Below are 22,240 nucleotides of genomic sequence, written 5' to 3' on the forward strand. Positions count from 1 at the left end.
TATCGCATTTGAGAGAGCATGGCAGCCTGGGTAATAACATTTCCACTATTATGGCATACCATTTTCAAAAGTAGGCAACCCAGAGTATAAGAAATGGTGCATTGCAAGATGTTTGGTCTAACCACTTTATCAGAAATTAAGGGCCCACATAGCGGTTAAAGCTTTATTTGTGCTTTTTCACACACATGAACTCAATTTTCACAGGACATTTCATATTCCTGATATGAGTTATTGCAACAAAGCCTCACTATTTGTATTTAACATTGTCTCCTGAATGTAACAGTACCCCCATGTACTAGATTTTCTGTTTTGGGGGGGAAGTCACGGGGACAATAATATTAGATGTCCTTTTCAAAGTTGGCAATTTAACAAAGTGATTTTATGGGTCTCTCTCGCCTTTGAGAGAGCATGGCAGCCTGGGTAATAACATTTCCACTATTATGGCATACCATTTTCAAAAGAAGGCACCCCAGAGTATAACAAATGGCATAATTTGAGATGTTAGGTCTAGCCATTTTAACAGAAATGCTGGGCCCATGTAGCGATTTCTACTTTGATTTTTGTCTTTTTAAATCAGATAAATAGCATTTTCACTGGAAATGTCATAATCCTGATATTAGTTAGTGCACTAGAGACTTAGTATTTTGATTTAACACTCTTCTGAATATAACGGTACCCCCACGTACTATTATTCCAGATTTTACTGATAAGGCACAGGGCAAAATATATTAGATGCCCTTTCAGCTTGTAAGTTTGCCAATATTATTTTCAGGGCCTATGTGGCTTTTCAGAGAGTATGGCAGCCTGGGTAATAACATTCCCACCATTATGGCAAACCATTTTCAAAAGTAGGCATCCCAGAGTATAACAAATGGCATAATTTGAGATGTTAGGTCTAGCCATTTTAACAGAAATGCTGGGCCCATGTAGCGATTTCTGAAAAATATTTTTATGTACTTTAAATGTATTTAATGTGTTGATATAAATATTATAAGTTATTCGGATTGCTTCAAGAACACTGAAATTGAGAAGCCATACCTTGGCCTATAGAGTATTACAGACTTTCATTGTATAGGAATGGAGACCACATCTGGTTCACTTTAAGAGTGATGTTGAAGGGCTTGTTTATAGTAACCTTTGACCTAGCCTTGAAAGCCTGAATTCCTTTGAAGACTCACATTTCTACAGACAATTATTCATTACATCATGTATATAGAAGTTCTTTGTCTCACATATCTTGACGCCAAATATAACGTATGACTTTAATCATAGATTTCAAATTAGGCTAAGTAACTCCCCTTTTTCTAAGATAGCCACTTATTTTAAAGTAAGGCAATCTTATGTATACTCCCCTCTGTAACTGAATTTTAAACCCATAAAACTAATTGTAGTTTAGAATTCGTGGCCAATACCTTTAACATCAAAAATGGATAACAACTGGAACATTGCTCTCTGTATTGGACAAAGAATGTTAAAGACATTTGTTATTACCAGATGGATGATAATTGTTATGTTTGAATAAACATAAGTTAAACTGCAAGATACTTGATTCGATTGTTAAGAAAACTGATATGTGACAAACAAAGATTTCACGGAATGCCAATTTCCTACATTTAATGGTGGAGAATGCGGGCACCAACAGCAAACTTTTGATTTAAGCCTGAATTATGACTGCTACAAGCTACAAGAAGATTACAATAAGAAGACAAGAAACTCACTGAAGAAAAGTTGAAATTGTTCCCTGAAGAAAAAAGCTTTAGTACCCGGCTTGAAACAGGAGAAACACAATTGACTGATACAGCAGGATGGCATCCCAAAAATCCTTTATTTAAACATTCAGCTTTACTATGCGAAAATAGAGTTGCGCAGGGTGAAAAATCGTTCGAACGTGGAAATATGCTCAGTACTGACGGAAGAATATGACGATAATAATTGAGAGGACAATCTGTATCCTTTGATCCATACTTTATTTATGAAGAAATAAATGTTATGACGAATTGCAGATCGAAGATGGCATTTCGGAGGATTCTCAAGAAATAACTACATATTCCAAAAAGTATTCTTCCATCAGATGATGCGCACACCTGTGGAAATCAAATACTTCAAGGGTATGTGTCTTTAACATGTCTGTAGAAGTTGCTCATATGTATATTAAAACAAATTGTATTAACTGTTAGTTAATTATGGATTGGCAGCAAAAGACTGCTGTCAAATGGAACAGGATCTGTCTGTAAAAGAGTTAATCCTTTAAACGCTATTGTGTATTGAAATGGTTAGACAGATTAACTGGTATTGAGCAAAGCAATGTGGTTAAAAGGGAAAGAAAAAGTTGCATTACTGGCAAAAGGCTTTCTGGAAACTAAAGATTCTATAAAGGAATGGTGTCAACTTAAAAAGACCAGTAATTGTTATGTTTGTAATACATCGAAACAAAAAAGAAATGTGTTGTAAAACAATTGAAAAATATATGTGTTGTTGCAAGGTCTAGTAATTTACCTAGCCTCTAGCTAAACTGTAAATCTCCTTAAAAGTGTTAAAAGAAGGAAATCGCCCCCATGGCTCTCTTTTGAGAGTGCATTGGATGCAACATTAGTTGAAACAAAACCTCAGACTCTCGGCAGTTGTTGAAAGGATTAAGTAATGTCAAGGAAATTAAGATTTTAATATAATGAAAGAAATGCTTAAGAATCAGACTGATCTGTTAAATAGAACCCATAAAACAATGTCTCACGTGTCCAATATTAGACGTTGTTACTAATTTTGACAATTTGCAAAAATTGTTAGTCTGGGGAATGTTACAGATATTTTGTGGAAAAATCTGAAAGATTTGGATTTTAGTTTGGAAGTAGAAGTTGTGTGAAAAGGGCAGAAGAGAAGAAAAGATATAGGAAAATTGGGAAATTGTGCAAGGAAAAGGGTCAGATGGATACTCTCAGATTAGCCAGATTGAGTAAAAATGTGTCTAAATATGATGAGCAAAAAGGACCTTTTTACAATATGAGGGTTTTTGAAGGTGAAATGAATAAACGAAAATTTAGTGATGTGGTAGCCACCAGATGTCGTTTGATCTGGCTGCCAGTCTCATTAAGTGAATGGGTTAAAAATTAACTCATTGATGTGTTGGAGGATAAAGAATGTGAAAAGCCCAGAGTTTAGTTGCAGGAATTGTTTCCAAATATATTGCTAATGGTTGTACAGTGTGCAACTGGTTTGAATAGTTTAGAATTTTCTATTTTTGATTAATTTAAATGGAGAAAATTATGATATACATGTTTGCGCTAATTTAAGGAATAAGGCATGGAATTTGATTACTGACACAAAACAGTTTACTATGTCTAAAGAGTAACACAGGCAGAGTGTTAGTGAATATGTCTCTAGAATATCAGGGTAACCAAATGAGCTAGATTAAGAGATTTTGCTGCTATGGAAATTATGAAATCCTTGCAATTGTTAAAAAGGAAAAACACAGGAATAACTACAATGTTGCACAGACACACTTTTGTCTAGGGATACTTCAGCAGGACTGGCCCCTATTAAAAATGTGTCTAGTGAAGAAGGTAGAATGAGAAATTAGGTTATAAATTGAATATGGTAATTTTAGAGTGAGGTTTAAGGAAAGACCACAAAATTAACAAAATTACCAGGGTACTAAAAACTATTCGGCCACACCCCAAGATAGATATTATAGGGTTTTATTAGAGTAATTCTATGGTATGCTATAATTGCAACCAATAAGGTCATGTTAGGAGATATTGTCCTAAATATGAAGAAAAAACTTACCCAGTGAAAGGGAAAGAAAATTGAATTTCCCAGACCATAAGAATCTACAGAGAGTGGCAGCTGTAAAAACAGAGCATACATCTTCAACCAACCCCCCCTCACATATCAAATTCATGTGAAGAGTGTATACTGATGTTAAGTGCCATTGAAAGAAAGGTGGAGGCAGTCACAAATCGACAAGTAAAATCTGCCTAAGCCCACCAATAAATAGGGATGTTTAATCCCTAGCTATTATCAGATCTATCTTGCTGATAACGAAGTGAAGATGGGCGACCATATATTTATGGAAGACTAGAGGGAAAAATAACAGTTTTATTAGAAACAGGAGCAGGAATGACTCTAATAAAACACGCTTGCCTTTAAAAATTTAAGCATATCAACAAATCCCTTCTAAGTTTTTAATGGAAAACATGCACATGCAATTCTATCCACTGATAATGAAGTTGAGTTTGAAGGAGGTAAAATAAATTGTGACTTATGGGTCGACCTCTCCTCCCACTGTACTATTATGGGAATGGATGTTGTCAATGGAAAAAAAAAAATTGTATGTGGATTTATTAAATTTGGTTTTATGGCAAGCTTTAGGTGAGAGCAAAACAGGTTGAGTGATTAAACCTAATAATTTAAGATAGTTTAGTCATGATATAACTGTAAAACAGAGTGAAGTGTCACCTTCTATACAACAAGATGATGAGGTTGTACCATATCTTAAAACTAAATACCCCACAGTGTGCTCTAAGTCTAAACAAGATTGTGGGATAGTGAATTTGCAAGTTGTAATTGTAGTTCTAGACCCCCCCCCCTGCAGTTAAACAATATAAGATCCCAAAGAATCACAAGAAGGTGTGAATCAGGTGATAAAAGCATTGGTATCTCAAGGAGTGTTGAGAGTGGGTAATTCCAAATTTAAGTCACCATTTGGCTAATAATCAAGCCAATGGCACTTATGGTTTAATTGTAGACACGTATGTGGTGAATAAGTAAATCTCATCAGATATCATGGCGCAAATAGATGCTAATGTTAAGTACTTTCTGTATTGGATATAGTCAATGTGTTCTTTTCTATACCATTCAATCCAGATAGCTAGTATCGCTATGCTTTTACCTTTAAAAATCATCAATATCTGTTCCAGGTGTTGCTACAGGGCTTCCACGCCTCACCAGCTTACTTTCATAAAGCAATGGCTCAAGTATTGGAACCCCTGGGGTATGGGAATAAGATTTTGCAATATATTGATGATCTGTTAAGTTCAAACAGTAACAAGGGAAGAGCATGAGCAGATACTGTGTGATAATTGTCAAACACTGGCAGATAATGGGTTAAAACTGAACACATTCAAAGTGCAGATCTTGAAGGAAAGATTTACTTTCCTAGGAGTTAATATAGATCCAGAATGTAAAACGCCATGTACAGCAAGGGTTAAAGCATTGCAGCAATTGCCAAGGCCAATGACAGGGTATCATCTACAGAAATGTTTAAGCTTGATAAATGTTAGCAGAGAATTTATATATGATATGGCAGGGATAGCAAAACCCTTATGCAATATGCTAAAATATAAAAGATAAGATCATCTGGACAGGGGAATTTGAAAAGAGTTAAATCTGTTAAAAGATGCTCTCACACAAGCGCCTGTGCTAGCTGCTCCCATTGAAACAGTACCATATATTGTTCAATGTTACGCAGGTGTCTCTTCATTAATAGCAGTTTAATGCAAAGGTAGCATGAATCTTTACGAATACTGGGATATTTTTCTAAAATTATGTATCCAGTGGAAAGAGGAATGTTTTCCTGTGTAAAACAGCTCATGGCTGTATGATTGGCTTTAGAAGCAACACAACCCATGGCAGGATTTGGACAGATACATTTACAAACCCCCCAAATATCTAAAACTGTTACAAAATTGTTCTGAGTTAGGAGTATATAGCCAGTTACAAAATAAACCACCCAGGGTAGAAACCAGTAAAAGCTATGTTATTCCTGATTTGATGTCAGAAGGAAATGGAAATATAATCCAGATCTCCTTTTGAGAAGCAAACAATACAAGGGATTTCTAGTTTGTATGTGGAGGAACAAGATTTTATGTTGATGGATCACATCACACAGGTTATGCCATATATGACGATTAAACAAAAGAATTGCAAAGATAGACTGCCAGGCCATATGTCTGCTCAGAAAACTGAGTTAGAGTCTGTAAAGAAATTTCTAGAAATATATGACCCAGTGAATATAATCAGTGACAGCAGTTATGTAGTTAAAGCTTTAACACTTTACCCCCAATATGGAGAAACGAGGAATGGTAGATTCTCAGGATAAAGCTTTAAAACATGCAGGTATTCTGGCAGAACTGTTTAATTATTAAAAAGAAAAAAAAGGGTTTAACTTGTTGTGAAACAGACTTGTAGATCAGGAATCAAAGGAAACTTTGTTTGAGGAGTTGTAATACTTGAGAAATGTAATGAGTGCAACTGTTAGTAAAAGACAAATAACAAATACCCTATAAGATCAGATAGAGAATGAAAGGATGTAGCTTTCAGTATAAAAAGAATGGATCTAGATACTGAAACTGGCATGTACAGAGTTAAACACAATGAAACACAAACATTTGTACCTAGTGGCTTATTACAAGAGCTGATTGTATTCAATCATCGTACACAGGGCATTTGGGTACAGGACAACTGTTTAAGGTCCTGCAAAATAAATTGTATCATCCTAATTTAAACCAAAAAGTGTATCCATATATTGCAGAAGTGTCTCATATGTGCTCAATTTAATCCAAGACCTAAATACTAGAAACCAAAATTGCAGAGAGATCCTATGGCAAAAAGACCATGGTACTCTATATAAATTAAAATCTATGGAACACAATTGGAACGCATGACGCACGCACACAGCGGAACGTGATGACGTCTCATACCCGGAACCAGTAAGTGATTACATTCCGATGGCGAACAGCTGAATTTCATCGGTGGAACTCATGAATGAATGTTTATTACGGATTGTGGGGTGTATTTAAGAGGGAGGGAGAGGGAATGTTTTTTTTATTCATTGTTAAACCTGTCACACTGCTGCAAGGTCCCTGAGGAAGTCCCTGTAGTGGGAAGAAACGCGTTGGACACATTGTGGACAGTTTTTATCCTATGCTGATTGATTCTTACCTATGTGTAACTAATAAATGCTTTTTGTACTTTGCACAAGCCTTTCTACTTTTTTCATTCTGGATTTATTTTCTTTTTGTATCTTTCTCCACTAATGAGATTGAATAATTTTGAAAGCAGAGAAACATCTGAGAACAAGGAGTTGTGATACGCCCTATTTTCACTGAAAGTGTGAGTGATCCATTTGGCACATATCACTATTATACATCTATCAAACAGAGTCGCACTGTTACTTTTTATTTCCCTATAGTTGGATTGACCCATATTTTGGTTTCATATTTATATGGAAGATTTGAGGATATCGTCGGGTTAAAATCTACTATTTAGAGGAAAGTTTCATTATTTATTTACAAACACCTGGTGTTATGTCACATTGGTGAAATTGTATCACCACAAAGCTATACAGTGAAAGGATTTTGTGTTTTGTTTCACAATTATCCAAATATATCAGCTTATATAATTTAGAAATAGTAAATCTTAATCAGGAAAGTTAAAATTCTGCAAACGTAAAATCTGGTTAGAATTATTCTTATTGGATGGTCATAGGAATGGTGAATGATCTTGCCTATGAGAATTGCAGCCAGCAGTGGAAGAGTTAATTTAGTGTAATTAAACCGTCAGACAACGTTTTTATTGTTTTACGCTGCACTGCTGTGTTCTGTGAACTTTTGTCTTCTTTATGAATTTGGTTTCTAAGCAGTGTCCCATCATAAATCTTGTTGACAACTGGTGTATGTAACTGTTGCTTTTAGTGGTCTATATTGTGTTAAACCACTGCCATATTGTATAGTTATGTTAGACCTAAATATTCACTGATTGGCACGCATGTTACACATATTTTTATTGTCACATTATATTTTTATAATTAATTTGTGATTAATGTTTGAAATAAAAATCTTCTGGTGAAACTTCCTCTAGGATCTAAATTAAAATTGTGGGTAATTCTCAGCTTTAAAATCTTTCATCAGGAACAGTGCCAAGATATACATTTTTTTATTTAATAAATAAATTTTATAATTTTTATGAAATTACTTTAATATTTATCACCCCATAAATATCCTCCCAACACTGAAGTGTTGGAAAAACTAAAACCACACAAGGAATATTTTTTAGTTTTCTTGTAAAATGTGAAAGTGCATATAGACTGGTTGCTAATTTTACTCAAGATCCGTTAATTAATGCATTTGTGAAAAAATTTGGAACTCTAGATCCAACTGCAATTGTGATAACTAAAGAAAAAAGAACTGAGAGAAGTTGCTTTGTTCTTAAATAAAGTAATGCAGGAGTCCAGAAATTAAGGGGTTAAAATGGCTTTTGGAATTAGGCAGAGAAAGAAGCCTCCTTGTAAGAGAGTGATACAAACAGCTGAACCCCTTCCAATTGTTTCAACTGAAAACTGCAAAGTTAAAAGGCTAAGGCAGACTAACTCCTAAAGTTATTTGTTTTTGGTGCAATAAAAAAAAAAAAAAACACATTATTTAAGGTCTTGCAGATATTTTATCCGAGATATCAAATCAAAAGCAAATGAGAAATTGAATTTGTTGATTGAACATTTTGACAGAAAATACATGTGGAAATAAATCAATTGAGGCCTTTCCTTGTAAACTGATAATCAGACAAATAAGAGCAATTTTAGCGAAATTCAAATTAGGAGACAGACAAGCAATGCAGTGTAACACAGAAAGTTATAAGGATCAGAGAACTTCACGAGATATGATCAGTTTAGAAAATGAGCATGGATATGTGCTCAGGCTGATTCCAGAGTTATAAACAGCACAAAAAAATATATATAATTATGTTTTACTGAATTGTTAGTCTTAACTGCTTTTTGTTTTTATGTGTGTTCTAGGAAAGTATTCGGTGAATTAATTAAAATGTGTTCATTAAGGTTATCTCAGAATGAAATACACTAATGTAACAGTTAGGTTGATTTAAAATCTTTGATTTAATTCATGAGAATGAGATTTTAATGTCATGACTGATAATGGATTACTATATTTTGCAAAGCCTGGACATACATAGGTTTTGATTATATAGAAGAAAAAAGTTGCTAAAGTATAGTGTGAAACAATATTTGTCTATAACAACTGACATATGACAAGGTGATACCTCCAGATTATTAAACAGTTTAAAAGGGGGGTATGATTAGTAAGGTATGGTTAGTAAAACATTGAAAATTGAAATGTGTAGAAAGATTGATATAAAAGGACATTTAAAGAATTTACAACATCACATGGCACAAAAGCAATGACCACTAGATGGTAGATCTCATGAGAAGAAATGAATGTTTTGGAGTGCATGTAATTCAATGTTAAACTGTATAATATATGATTGAGTTGTAAATTATGTAAGCCATGCTGGACATGTTTTTTGTTTTCATGTAGGTAAAGCGTGACAGATCCTTGTGACAATAAATTAGGAAAGCATTCCTTTAGACAACTGGACATCAGCTCTTGGAAAGAGATTTCATCTGACCTGCAAACTGTGAAAGCTTTTACAGAGTTCATTCGATACAGAAGATTAACAGACTTAAAAAGAAAGAAATAAACACTAACATACCTATCAATTCCTCAATATTAACAGAAAAGAAAACAGGCAATGAAACGTTACTTTATCAGTTATGAGTATATTGATACCAAGAGAGAGTATTTATAAATGTGTAACACATGGAAGAAAATGACAAAATATAGTATTGAAGAGAACTATTACATTATGACATAACATATGAGAAGTATCAGGGGCAGATAAAATTAGGTTTTTGTATAGCTAATACTACAAAGAGTGAGTTCAAAAGTATTTCATAGATTCACAAGAATTAGTTATTTGTTAATATCGAGGTGAAGTAAAACAAACTATGGTAACTAGCGGAAGAAAACTAAGGAAGGATAATTTATATTAAATAATGGTATACATTAAGAATATAAGAGGAATAGATTTGAAATGTAGTTGAGTATAGTAAACAATTATATTTGGCCTTAGTCTAAAAATGTCTGGGCTAGGGAGAATAGGTTTCTGGATATGACGGTATCCAATGAATAAGTTATTTAATGACTAGGAATAAGAGTTTCTGGGCAGTATAACCCCTAGTTTAGTTTAGTTAGTTCAAGAAGTGTACTAAGGAATACGGATTGGTCAGAACAAATGTTTGGGTAACATTTGGACAATCCTAATTTTATGTTCGGATGTAATACATTAATAAGTCATCACAATTAAGGTCTAATGAGGAGAGCGATGATAATGAATTTAAATTATTCTCTGAGTTCTTTATAAGTAAACCTTTCGCCGAATGAATGAAAAGTTTGTTACTATAAGGTGGGATGTTCGCGGGAACAATAATGATGTCAATAAATAGATGTGATCGGAAGATTCCTAGAATAATAAGTATTAACAAACATTATTTGCAGAATTAGATAACTTCATGGTTGATAACACCACAACCTTTGAAGCTTTGCAAACTATTATGAGTCTTATAAGTAGTGTTGGTATATTTCAGGTAGTGAGAGCCTACTGTATATACAGATTATATACTATGATTGTAAAGTACTGATACAATCATCACTAGGTGGGATTAATGGTATAGGAATGTAATTCATGAATACAAAGTGACAGTTTAATTTACTAGAAAACATGATTCATGGATATATAACTGGATGGGATATACAAGCAATACATGTATTAGTACTTGAGTAATATCAATTCTTGAGAATGAAAATACTTTGTGATATGTGTCTGTATTAGCAATATGATAGGGATACAGTTATTTAGAATGTTACAAGATCTTGATTGCATCTACAAAGACATGACTGTAACAGATCAGGTAGATCTTTCTCAATACTTTACATTATTTATTGGATCAACCTTTGTAAATATTTTATTAATTTATAATAGATAGATATATTTAGTTTTTTTAGTTTTTTTCTTCAAGTCGTTATGAATACCAATACATAGCGGAAGCACAGGGAGTTTGAAGTAAAGCAAGCATTAGGAGGGTAGAAACTCGACCTAAGAATTCTCATAACAGAAAGTTGTGACTACATCTTGTCTTATGCTCAATGACTGATGAATATGATACAAGTGATGTATGAACGAACAGGTCAGTGACATGGTGTTATGGTTTTAAGACAAACCATGAACAGAGGGAATATAGAATATTGCATATTCTATGTTTCTATTGATTATTTATGGATATTAAAACAGAATGTGACGGCAGACAAGAACCATTCGGCCCATCTAGTCTGCCCAGTTTTCTAAATACTTTCATTAGTACCTGGCCTTATCTTATAGTTAGGATAGCCTTATGCCTATCCCACGCATGCTTAAACTCCTTTACTGTGTTAACCTCTACCACTTCGGCTGGAAGGCTATTCCATGCATCCACTACCCTCTCAGTAAAGTAATACTTCCTGATATTATTTTTAAACCTTTGTCCCTCTAATTTAAGACCATGTCCTCTTGTTGTGGTAGTTTTTCTTCTTTTAAATATATAGTCTCCTCCTTTACTGTGTTGATTCCCTTTATGTATTTAAATGTTTCTATCATATCCCCCCTGTCTCGTGTTTCCTCCAAGCTATACATGTTAAGATCCTTTAACCTTTCCTGGTAAGTTTTATCCTGCAGTCCATTAACCAGTTTAGTAGCCCTTCTCTAAACTCAAAAGTATCAATATCCTTCTGGATTGACATAAGTAACAGATGGTATCAATAAGTCACAAGGTTTTCTTGTATGAGAACTCTGGAATGTTTATTGGGGGTCTTGTCCGTATATGGTAGAGCTATACTCTGACGTCAGTATGGGCACATCTATATAGTAACTGAACAAATGGACACCAGGTCTCTCTCTTGGCTCTTCTTCCTGTACAGCGATGTAACGCTTCCTTCAAAAAGTTCAGCAATTACCATCTGCTGTTGAACATCTATGATCATGTAACATCCTTTGTTGTTTTATTATGTATCAGTAACCAAGAATACACCATAAGAAACACAAGTCAGATTGCGTATGAGTACTTTTCATTAATATAGACGTATATTAATGTAGCGAGCCTTTGACCCAAGACTATATATACACAAAAGATGTACATATCAACAGGAGAAAACACAGACCACTTATTACACTAAGCAACTCATTAGAATATTCTCTATATCTAGCCACGGGAATGATGGGAAATAAATTATAAATCCCACCGATAATCTAATAAAATGTCCAAACAATGAGCTGTGTATGATGGGCACTAGGTTTAGCTTGTAGACCTTAGAAGACAAATGTGCTGATTACCATTTAAAGAAATAAAACCCGTGACAAGAGCCCTCTGTTTCTATCCCAGTAAGAAGGTATCTTGAGATGGAAACCTACTAACAGCTAGCAGCTTTCTTTCACAGACAGTCTAGTGCGCAATGTAGGAATCGGCCTTGTATTGAAACATCTCACTCACAGATTGACAATTAACGCTTGGAGTTCTGAAATATCGCCAGTAAATGGAAGTTAATGGATCAGATGTAAAGTTACTCAATATAAAAGAAAAATCCATGTTTCCATGGTGATTGGGCATTTAGCTCTTGGCCCCAGAATTGCACCTCAAACCTTCCCTGTAGTGTATTCTCATACATAGTTGTCTTTATTTGTAGGAAATTAGCTGTTCCTGAGAAGTTGGTCACACCACAGTTCCATTAATGGAATCATATTGTCTTGCAGCCAAAAATTTATATTTATTCAAACATATACACCATCCGAAAATAACAAAGTCTTTGCACATATCTGGACCAATACAGCAGTGTGTAAGCACTTCAAGATCGGACCCATTTTTAATGTTAAAAGAATTGGTGAAGAATTTCTAACTGCAAACATTTTTTAAATGCAGTTACTTAGAGGCATACATATCAAGTTATTGGATACCTTATAATGTGGCCATCATAGAAAAGGGGTAATGGCTTAATAACCATTCTGTCCAGTCTATGATTAAAGCCATACGTTATATTTGGGTGGTAAAACATAATTTACACCAAGAACATTCTATATACAGTGCCTTGCAAAAGTATTCACCCCCTTGGCATTTTTCGTGTTTTGTTGCGTCCCAACCTGGAATGAACATTGATTGTTTGAGGATTTGCATCATTTAATTTACAGAACATGCCCAAAACTTTGGAGAGTTTTTTATTGTGAAGCAAACAAATAGGAGAAAATAACAGAAAAAGTCAATGTGCATAACTACTCACCCCCCAAAAGTCAATACTTTGTAGAGCCACCTTTTGCAGCAATCACAGATCCACGTCACTTTGGATAAGTCTATGAGCTTGCCACATCTTACCACGGCAACGTTTGCCCATTCCTCTTTACAAAACTGCTCCAGCTCCTTCAAGTTGGATGGTTTGCGCTTGTGAACAGCAATCTAAGTCTGAACACAGATTTTCATATTGGATTGAGGTCTAGGCTTTGACTAGGACATTCCAACACATTTACATGTTTCCCCTTAAACCACTCAAGTGTTGCTTTAGCAGTGTGTTTGGGGTCATTGTCCTGCTGGAAGGTGAACCTCCGTCCTAGCCTCATATCCCGCACAGTGGTACAGGTTTTGCTAAAGAATATCCGTGTATTTAGCAGCATCCATCTTTCCCTCAACTCTGACCAGTTTCCCAGTCCCGGCTGCTTGAAAACATCCCCACAGCATGATGCTGCCACCACCATGTTTCACTGTGGGGATGGTGTTCTTTGGGTGATGTGATGTGTTGGGTTTGCGCCAGACATAGCTTTGGTAGCTGAAAAGTTAAATTTTAGTCTCATCAGGCCAGAGCACCTTCCTCTATACATTTTGGTAATATCCCACATGCCTTTTCACAAACTCAAAACGTGCCATTTTGTTTTTTTTGCTAAAAGTAATGTCTTTCTTCTGGCCACTCTGCCATAAAGCCCATCTCTATGGAGCGTACGGCTTATTGTTGACCTATGAACAGATACTCCAGTCTCTGCTGTGGAACTCTGCAGCTCCTCCAGGGTTACCTTAGGTCTCTGTGCTGCCCTCTCTGATTAATGCCCTCCTTGCCCGGTCCGTGAGTTTTAGTGGGCGGCCGTCTCTTGGCATATAACATAAAGTTGTGACTACATCTTGTCTTATGCTCAATGACTGATATGAATGTGATACATGAATAAACAGGTTAGTGACATTGTGTTATGGTTTTAAGACAAACCATGAACAGAGGGAATATAGAATATTGCATATTCTATGTTTCTATTGATTACTTATGGATATTAAAACATAGAATGTGTCATGTTCTTTCCATTGAGATTTGATGGTGCTCCTGAGAATCAAAATATTTGTATTTTTTTTTTTTTTTTTTTTTAACCCAACCCTGACTTCTCAACGACATTCGTCGTATTTCTCAACGACATTGTCCCTTACTTGTTTGCAGAGTTGCTTGGTCTTCATGGCAATGTTTGGTTAGTGGTGCCTCTTGCTTAGCCTCTGGGGCCTTTCAAAAAAAAAAAAAAAAAAGTGTGTATATGTAATGACAAAATCATGTGACACTTGATTGCACACAGGTGGACATCACTAATTATGTGACTTCTGGAGGGAATTGGTTGCACCAGTGCTTTTTCTGGGCTTCATAATAAAGGTGGTGAATACATACGCACATGCCAATTTTCTGTTTTATATTTCTAAAAAATAGTTTTATGTATATATTTCTCATTTCACTTCACCAACTTAGACTATTGTGTTCTGATCCATCACGGAAAATTCAGATTAATAAAACATTGAACTTAAGGCTGTAATGTAACAAAATAGGTAAAAAGTCAAGAGGGGTGAATACTTTTGCAAGGCACTGTACACATGGTTAAATGAATGCCTTCAGAAAGGAGTGTCACGGTAGTGTACCCCAACACGCAAGATTTAGCCCAACAAGAGACAAGATAAAGCAGATACGTTTTACAGAGCCTTAGAATGGCCGGACTCAACGTAGTACAGAGAAGTGACAGAGTCAGGAACGAGCCGAGGTCAAGGGAACAGAGAGACAGCGTAAACAATAACTAGCCAAGGTCTGGTACACAGGAGTCAGAAGCCGGCAGACAATACAAAGCAGGGATAAAAAGCCAAGGTCAAGTACGAAAAAAACATTATTGAACGCACTAAAGGGAACTAAATCAGAAACCACGATAGGGCAGGGAGCTAAAAGGAAAGAGGAGTATAAATACCAATTTGATTGGCCCCTGTCATATCCATGCCCCCCAAACGTGATTATGGGGAATGTGGAATGACATGGGCCAATGGGAGACAGTTTCACATTTCGTCTCCCACTGTCCCTTTAAGAGCGCGCCCGAGATGTGCGGTCAGTGCCCGCCTTCCTGTAAACTCAGTCAGACGAGCCACGTGCGGCTCATGCAGATGCAGGACCGCGCCCGGCAGGAACAGAGGACCTTGCCAGGCTCCCAGAGAGGGTAAGTACTGCTACAAGGAGTCTCTTCCTAATACACACGTGAGTCTGGCTTGCAGTGCTGGGTCAAATGTTAATATCAACAGGCCTTCATCAATCTATCTGAACTAGAACCAGATGTAGTGACCATTGATATACAATGGAAGTGTGTAATACTAGATACATAGGTAGGGCCTCAGTTCCTGTGTCTGAAATGAAATTAATTTGAATATAAAGAATTAGAATATTCATCTTACAAAGAAAAAATCCTACAGATATTTTAAATTCCATTAAATATTTCATTATTCAGCTCTGCCCCCTGCTGGATGCAGACTGACATTGTTATTGTAGGTGGGAAATTATTCTAACTCTAAACCCAAATTTATTAACACACCCAAATCCTGCATTTACATAGAAACTGCTAAACAGACTAAAAGGAGACAGTAACTTAATATAGTAGTCTGTGAGTGTATTTTTTTTTTTCTTTCTAACCTCAGACCTTATATTTCAGACTGGGCCCCTTAAAACAGCATTAACACCCAGCACTCCCAAGCAACCAAGTCCTGCTGAATCTTCAGAGCAGAGGTATCATCTCTGGAAGATTGCCCACCCTACCCTCCCCACACCATCCCACCCCATGGTCGTCAACTTACTTATAGATAGTGCACACCAGCTGGTTTTCTTAACACACCATTCAAATCACTAAACCTCTCCTCACCTGAATTTATTTAACACACTGCATCCTTACATTGGTTTAATCACTCATTGATATTTGTGTGTTTGTATATATGATCTACATATCTATATAATACACATTTTTTCTAATGTTCTCCCTTCTATTTTTCACTTTAACACTAACTTCTCTCATCACTAAAATATCCCTATCCTTTCACTCACCTGTTCCTAGCAACACCATAATTATTACTTCCACCTTACTCCCCTCCCCTCTCTATTCATCCCATGCACTCTACACATACCTTTCCAGCCTATCTCCACCAACTCCTCCCAAATCCTCTACATACATACCCTCCTACAAAACTTTCAAATCCTACTCCCACCTTCACTTCCTTTCTATCCTTCTGCTCCTAGCTGCTGGTGATGTCTCTCCTAACCCCGGCCCCCTCGCAACAAACTCAGCACATACTAATCTCATACCCATCTCATGTTCCTCTAAATCCTCCTTCAATACTGCCCTCTGGAACGCACGCTCTGTTTGCAATATAACTAAATCCACTGCTGTCCATGACTTCTTCATCTCTCGTTCTATAGATTTACTAGCCATAACAGAAACCTGGCTCTCCCCCTCTGACAAACCACCCCTGCATCTTTGTCCTTCGGTGGTCTCCAACTTACCCACAACCCAAGAAACTCTGAATGTAAAGGTGGTGGTGTTGGGTTTCTCCTCTCCCCTCACTGCTCTTTTAAACCTCTTCCCACCCCCCCTTCTCTCCCTTTCCCGTCATTTGAAATACACTCAATTCGCCTTTTCAAACCCTTCTCTGCTAACATTGCTGTTATTTACCGTCCCCCTGGTTCCCCTCTTCTCTTCCTTGACCACTTTGCTGCCTGGCTACCCTATTTCCTCTCTTCTAACATTCCATCCCTAATTCTCGGGGACTTCAATATTCCTATAAACCCACCTTTGACCTCTGCAGCCACTAAACTACTTTCAATTACTTCCTCCCTCGGGCTATCGCAGTGGGCAAATTCTCCCACCCATGTAGCTGGCAATACCCTTGACCTAATCTTCACTTATGCATGTACAGTATCTAATATCTGCAACACTCCATATCCACTCTCTGATCACCACCTCTTATCATTTGCTCTCACATACCCCCTCACCCAAAAACCTCAGCCTAACCCCCCTCAACTCAGGAGGGAGCTTAATTCTCTAGATCTCCAACAGTTGTCAGCTGACATTGATTCACAACTGCTGTCCATCCCTTCCCTCTCCTGTCCTTCACGGGCCATCTCCATATATAACTCTACTCTTACATCTGCCTTGAACACTGCAGCGCCACTCCAAACAAGTACCTCGAGGAGGACCCGCCCCCAACCATGGCATACTAAATCAACGCGCTACCTGCAAAGATGCTCCCGTTGTGCTGAACGCTCCTGGAGGAAGTCCCGCACCCAGGCAGACTTTCTCCATTATAGATTCATATTGTGTTCATACAGTGCAGCCCTTGCCCTTGCCAAACAGTCCTATTTTCCGCTCTCATTAGTTCATGTTCCCGCAACCCCAGGCGTCTCTTTCACACCTTTAATTCTCTTCTTCGCCCTGCTGTGGCCACCCCCAAAACTAACCTTACTGCTGATAACTTTGCATGTTACTTCACTGACAAGATTGAACAGCTAAGGAAAGAATTCTCCCCTCCTTGCCTTTCTGTTTCTCAATCACACATAGATCATGCCTTTCCTACCCTTCAGACATTCTCTCCAGCTACTGACCAAGAGGTGGCTGCTCTTCTTTGCTCCTCTCGCCCCACCACTTGCCCGCTCGATCCTGTCCCATCTCACCTTATCAGATCTCTCTCCACTTGTCTCGTGCCTTCTCTAACACACATTTTCAACTGCTCGCTCTCTTCTGGCATCGTCCCTGCTGACCTTAAACATGCCACTGTAGTACCTATACTAAAAAAAACATCCCTCGACCCATCCACCCCCTCTAACTACCGTCCCATATCCCTGCTCCCTTTTTCCTCAAAGCTTCTGGAAAGACTTGTCTTTACCCGTGTGTCTCATTTCCTCAATTCCAACTCTCTCCTTGACCCCCTTCAATCTGGCTTCCGCCCCCTCCACTCTACAGAGACTGCCCTTATCAAAGTTACTAACGACCTAATCGCAGCTAAATCCAAAGGCCACTACTCCATACTAATTCTTCTTGACCTCTCAGCGGCCTTTGACACCGTTGATCATGCTCTCCTTCTTCAAACTCTTCAATCGCTTGGTCTCTGTGACTCTGTCCTCTCATGGTTTTCCTCTTATCTCTCCCAACGCTCATTCAGTGTCTCCTTTTCTATTGAAACCTCCTCCCCTTGCCCCGTCTCGGTTGGAGTTCCCCAAGGCTCCGTCCTTGGTCCCATTCTATTTTCTCTTTATACTGACTCTCTTGGCAAACTTATTACCTCTTTTGGATTTCACTACCACCTGTACGCTGATGACACCCAGCTATATCTCTCCTCCCCGGACCTCTCCCCTGCCGTCCTGCAACGTGTCACTGCTTGCCTTTCTTCCATCTCTGACTGGATGTCATCCCGCTTTCTGAAACTCAATCTCTCAAAAACTGAGCTCCTTGTCTTTCCTCCTCCTAATACTGATCCTCCTCTTTCACGCTCTCCCTTCAAGTTTGTGGTACCAACATCAGTCCATCCTTGCAAGCGCGCTGTCTTGGCGTCATACTTGACTCTGGTCTCACATTTGAGCCTCACATCCAGCATGTTGCCAAATCCTGTAGATTCCATCTTAAAAACATAGCCCGCATCCGCCCCTTTCTTGCACCAGATACTACCAAGGAGCTTGTCCATTGGTCTTCCCAATAGCCATACTGCACCCTTACAGTCTGTAATGAATGCTGCTGCTAGACTGATTTTCCTCTCTAGTCGTTTCTCTCACACCTCACCCCTCTGCCAGTCCTTACATTGGCTTCCTGTATGCTATAGGAGTCAATTCAAGGTACTAACTCACACCTATAAAGCACTGAACAACTCTAGCCCCTCTTATATCTCCTCACAGATCCATAGGTATGTCCCTTCTCGGTCTCTCCGCTCTGCCCGTGACCACCTCCTGTCCGTTGTCCGCACTCGTACGGCCAACTCGCGCTTGCAGGACTTCTCACGGGCGGCTCCCTTCCTATGGAATAGCCTGCCTACCGCCATCAGACTCTCCCCTAGTCTTGCATCTTTTAAGAAGTGCCTTAAAACCCATCTCTTTAGGAAAGCTTATGGCCTCCAAGACTAACCCTTACCTCACATACCTGTCTCTCTTGCCCTCTCCTAAAGGGCAGCCCACCTTATTTGATTGTAAATTCCTGTCCTATTGTGTTTTACACCCTACCTCCTATAGAATGTAAGCTCGTTTGAGCAGGGTCCTCTTCAACCTACTGTTCCTGTAAGTTTATTTGTAATTGTCCTATTTATAGTTAAATCCCCTCTCATAATATTGTAAAGCGCTTCGGAATCTGTTGGTGCTATATAAATGGCAATAATAATAATAATATTTATATTAGGAGATTGACAATACTAAGCCTTGATTAATACTGAGGTGTGCAATTACTGTGATTACTGAATAGAAAGCTTTTAGAAGGTTTGATTTACATAATATTCAAAAATAAAAACTCTCAAATATGCATTTTCTTTTCAAAAGAAATAAGATATAATACAGTGCCAAGAATACTCTGAAAGCAAGACTTTAAAAAAAAAAAAAAAATTGCAAACACTGACATTTTAGTCAAATTGTAATCCATCCACTGATTCTTTATCTTCCCCAGTTTCTGAATTCCTTCATGGCTTCTGTTATAAACTGCCCTGCTTCCCTGGGTTGTGGAGAAGCCTATTTGCCAGCCTCCTTCCTCATGACTATGGCCCCTGGGAGATTGTGCCCCTGAAAACGTATGGACTTTTATTGGGTGTGTATGGCCCTTTAAGAACCGTTTGGGGACATATTGTGACTTTGTTTAACAATGCCCCTTTAAGACTGTCCCCAAACCTTTAATATACTGTGTCCCTGGCTTTCTCCCACTTGGTTCAGTAAATGGGGCTTACTGAACCAAGTACCACACAGGCAGACCACCCAGAAGTGGAAGTGTGCAGGCAATTTACCTCCCAGGCTGTGAGGTTACTGCAGGTTAATTGACGAGCGCTGGGTGGCCGCTGTTCGTGCAAACGAACACATGGCGGCAGCCATCTTTGCTCATTCGAACAAGGTCAGCGGTATGTGTAGCCAAATTCATGGAACTGAAATCGGCTACACATTTCCGCGAACACCGCTGACCCTTACCTTCTCCTACACTAAACTTTCAGCTGCAGAGACTAAGTCCCGTTCAAAGATTCAAACGTCCGTTCAAATGGGACGTAGTCGTTTTTCAGTGTGAAATAGACCGACCGCACAGCCCAAATGTATGTAACTGTTTTGGGCAGGAAAATGTGCTTGCGGTCGGTCATAAAGGACTTCCGTCTAACTTTTGATCTACTGGATGGATTTGTGTTATGTTTATATTTAAATTGTGCTGATTAATATGTAATTTTTATGAAGATTGGATGTATGGTTTTAAAGTTACAGTGGATGTGTAAAAACTGTATTTTTACTGTCTGATAATTATGTACCATAATTATATCACAGGCAGAGGGGGAGGATTTTGTGTGTAATTGCTGGGAGTGTTTTCGTTAATGTACGTGTATGATTGATTGTTTTGTTAAACCTCCTATCCAAGGGAAACCTGCATAAAAGAAGGTTATGTTGGTGCCAACAAACAGAATGACTTGATCCTCTAACTTGCAGCCTTGACTCATGTTTGTAGGGGACAGCTATAATCACTACAGGGATTGCTATGCTCTTCATACTCCCTTAGCTACTGAGCTCTTGTAAGAGCTCTTGTTCCTGATCCTGCTTCGCTCTACAGAAGGAAGAGGTTCACCTACTGGAACCTGGAGCCTGGTCGTAGGTCTAGGGCACAGAGCAAACGGCGAGATACCAGCCCAGCAGCGGTGGTTCGTGGAGTCTGCAGTACTTATGGTGGCTACGCAGTAGTTATGGTGTCTACGGTGCTGATGGTCCTTTGGCGAGCGCTAGGAGCATCCTTTCTATGGTCCAGCTTCCAGCCAGCCTGGAGGCAACCGTAACAGCTTCTTCTTGCAATCACTGTCACTGCAATGAGCAGCTATCACATGGTAGAAAGGTTCACCAGTGCATGAATTATTGCATATATATTGTTATTGTATGAATACTCTCCCACTGCAATCACAATAAGGAACCAATGTAAGCCCCTATCCACACTGCACGAGAGCCGGTCAGGGGGCAGCATTATATAGAGGGGCAAAACCAGGAAACATTTAGATCCCCACATCGTGCCATGAAATCCACTGGTAGGAACCATTACGCTATGTCCATAGACAATGGAAGAAGTGTGTTTTTACATTATTTGGCATTAAATGTTGCCAGGAGATACTTTATATGAATAATAATGACAATCATCTCAATACAAAGTAAAAGCAATATCAGATCACACAGGGATAAGTAGGGTAAAAGGAGGAACAAAATAAGAACGTTCTTCCTGAGGGTCAAAAATAAATATTCTGTATAAGGATCAGAGAGTGAGCAGAAAATATAAATCTATATAGAGAATAGTTCTGACCCTGTGGAAGATTGTACACAGGGATAACTAGGGTAATAGCAGGGGATGCCTGAATCTTCTACAGGGTCAGAACTATTCTCTATATAGATATAGATTTTCTCCTCACTCTCTGACCATTATACAGAATATGTTTTACCCTCTGGAACAACGTGGTTATTTTGTTCCTCCTACTACCCTACTTGTGTACGATCCGATCTGGCTATAACCCCGGATCATGGATCAGGTTCGAGATGGGTCAGTTTCTCCAGAAATGCTTTAGATTTACAGGAAGATCTCCTGAAAGCTTGTTATTCCAAGATAATGTTAGTCCAAAAAATAAAAGTTAAAATATTACCTGCATTATTTCCAGGATTCTGTTAAAATAGATTTTAACTTAATTAGTTTATGTTCTAACATTGTGAAATCTAGAACAGTGACATCATTTAGCAACAGTTTCTTTCCAAGAGTCTCAGTTTCCATGTTTCCCAAGTTTCTATTTATATGTAAATGAATGGGAACCCTGGTGGGTAATTAACCTATTGTATGCAAAGTTACCCAATCAGCTGCCCCTTAT

Source organism: Pelobates fuscus, chromosome 5 (assembly GCF_036172605.1).
Source record: "Pelobates fuscus isolate aPelFus1 chromosome 5, aPelFus1.pri, whole genome shotgun sequence".
NCBI lineage: Eukaryota > Metazoa > Chordata > Amphibia > Anura > Pelobatidae > Pelobates > Pelobates fuscus.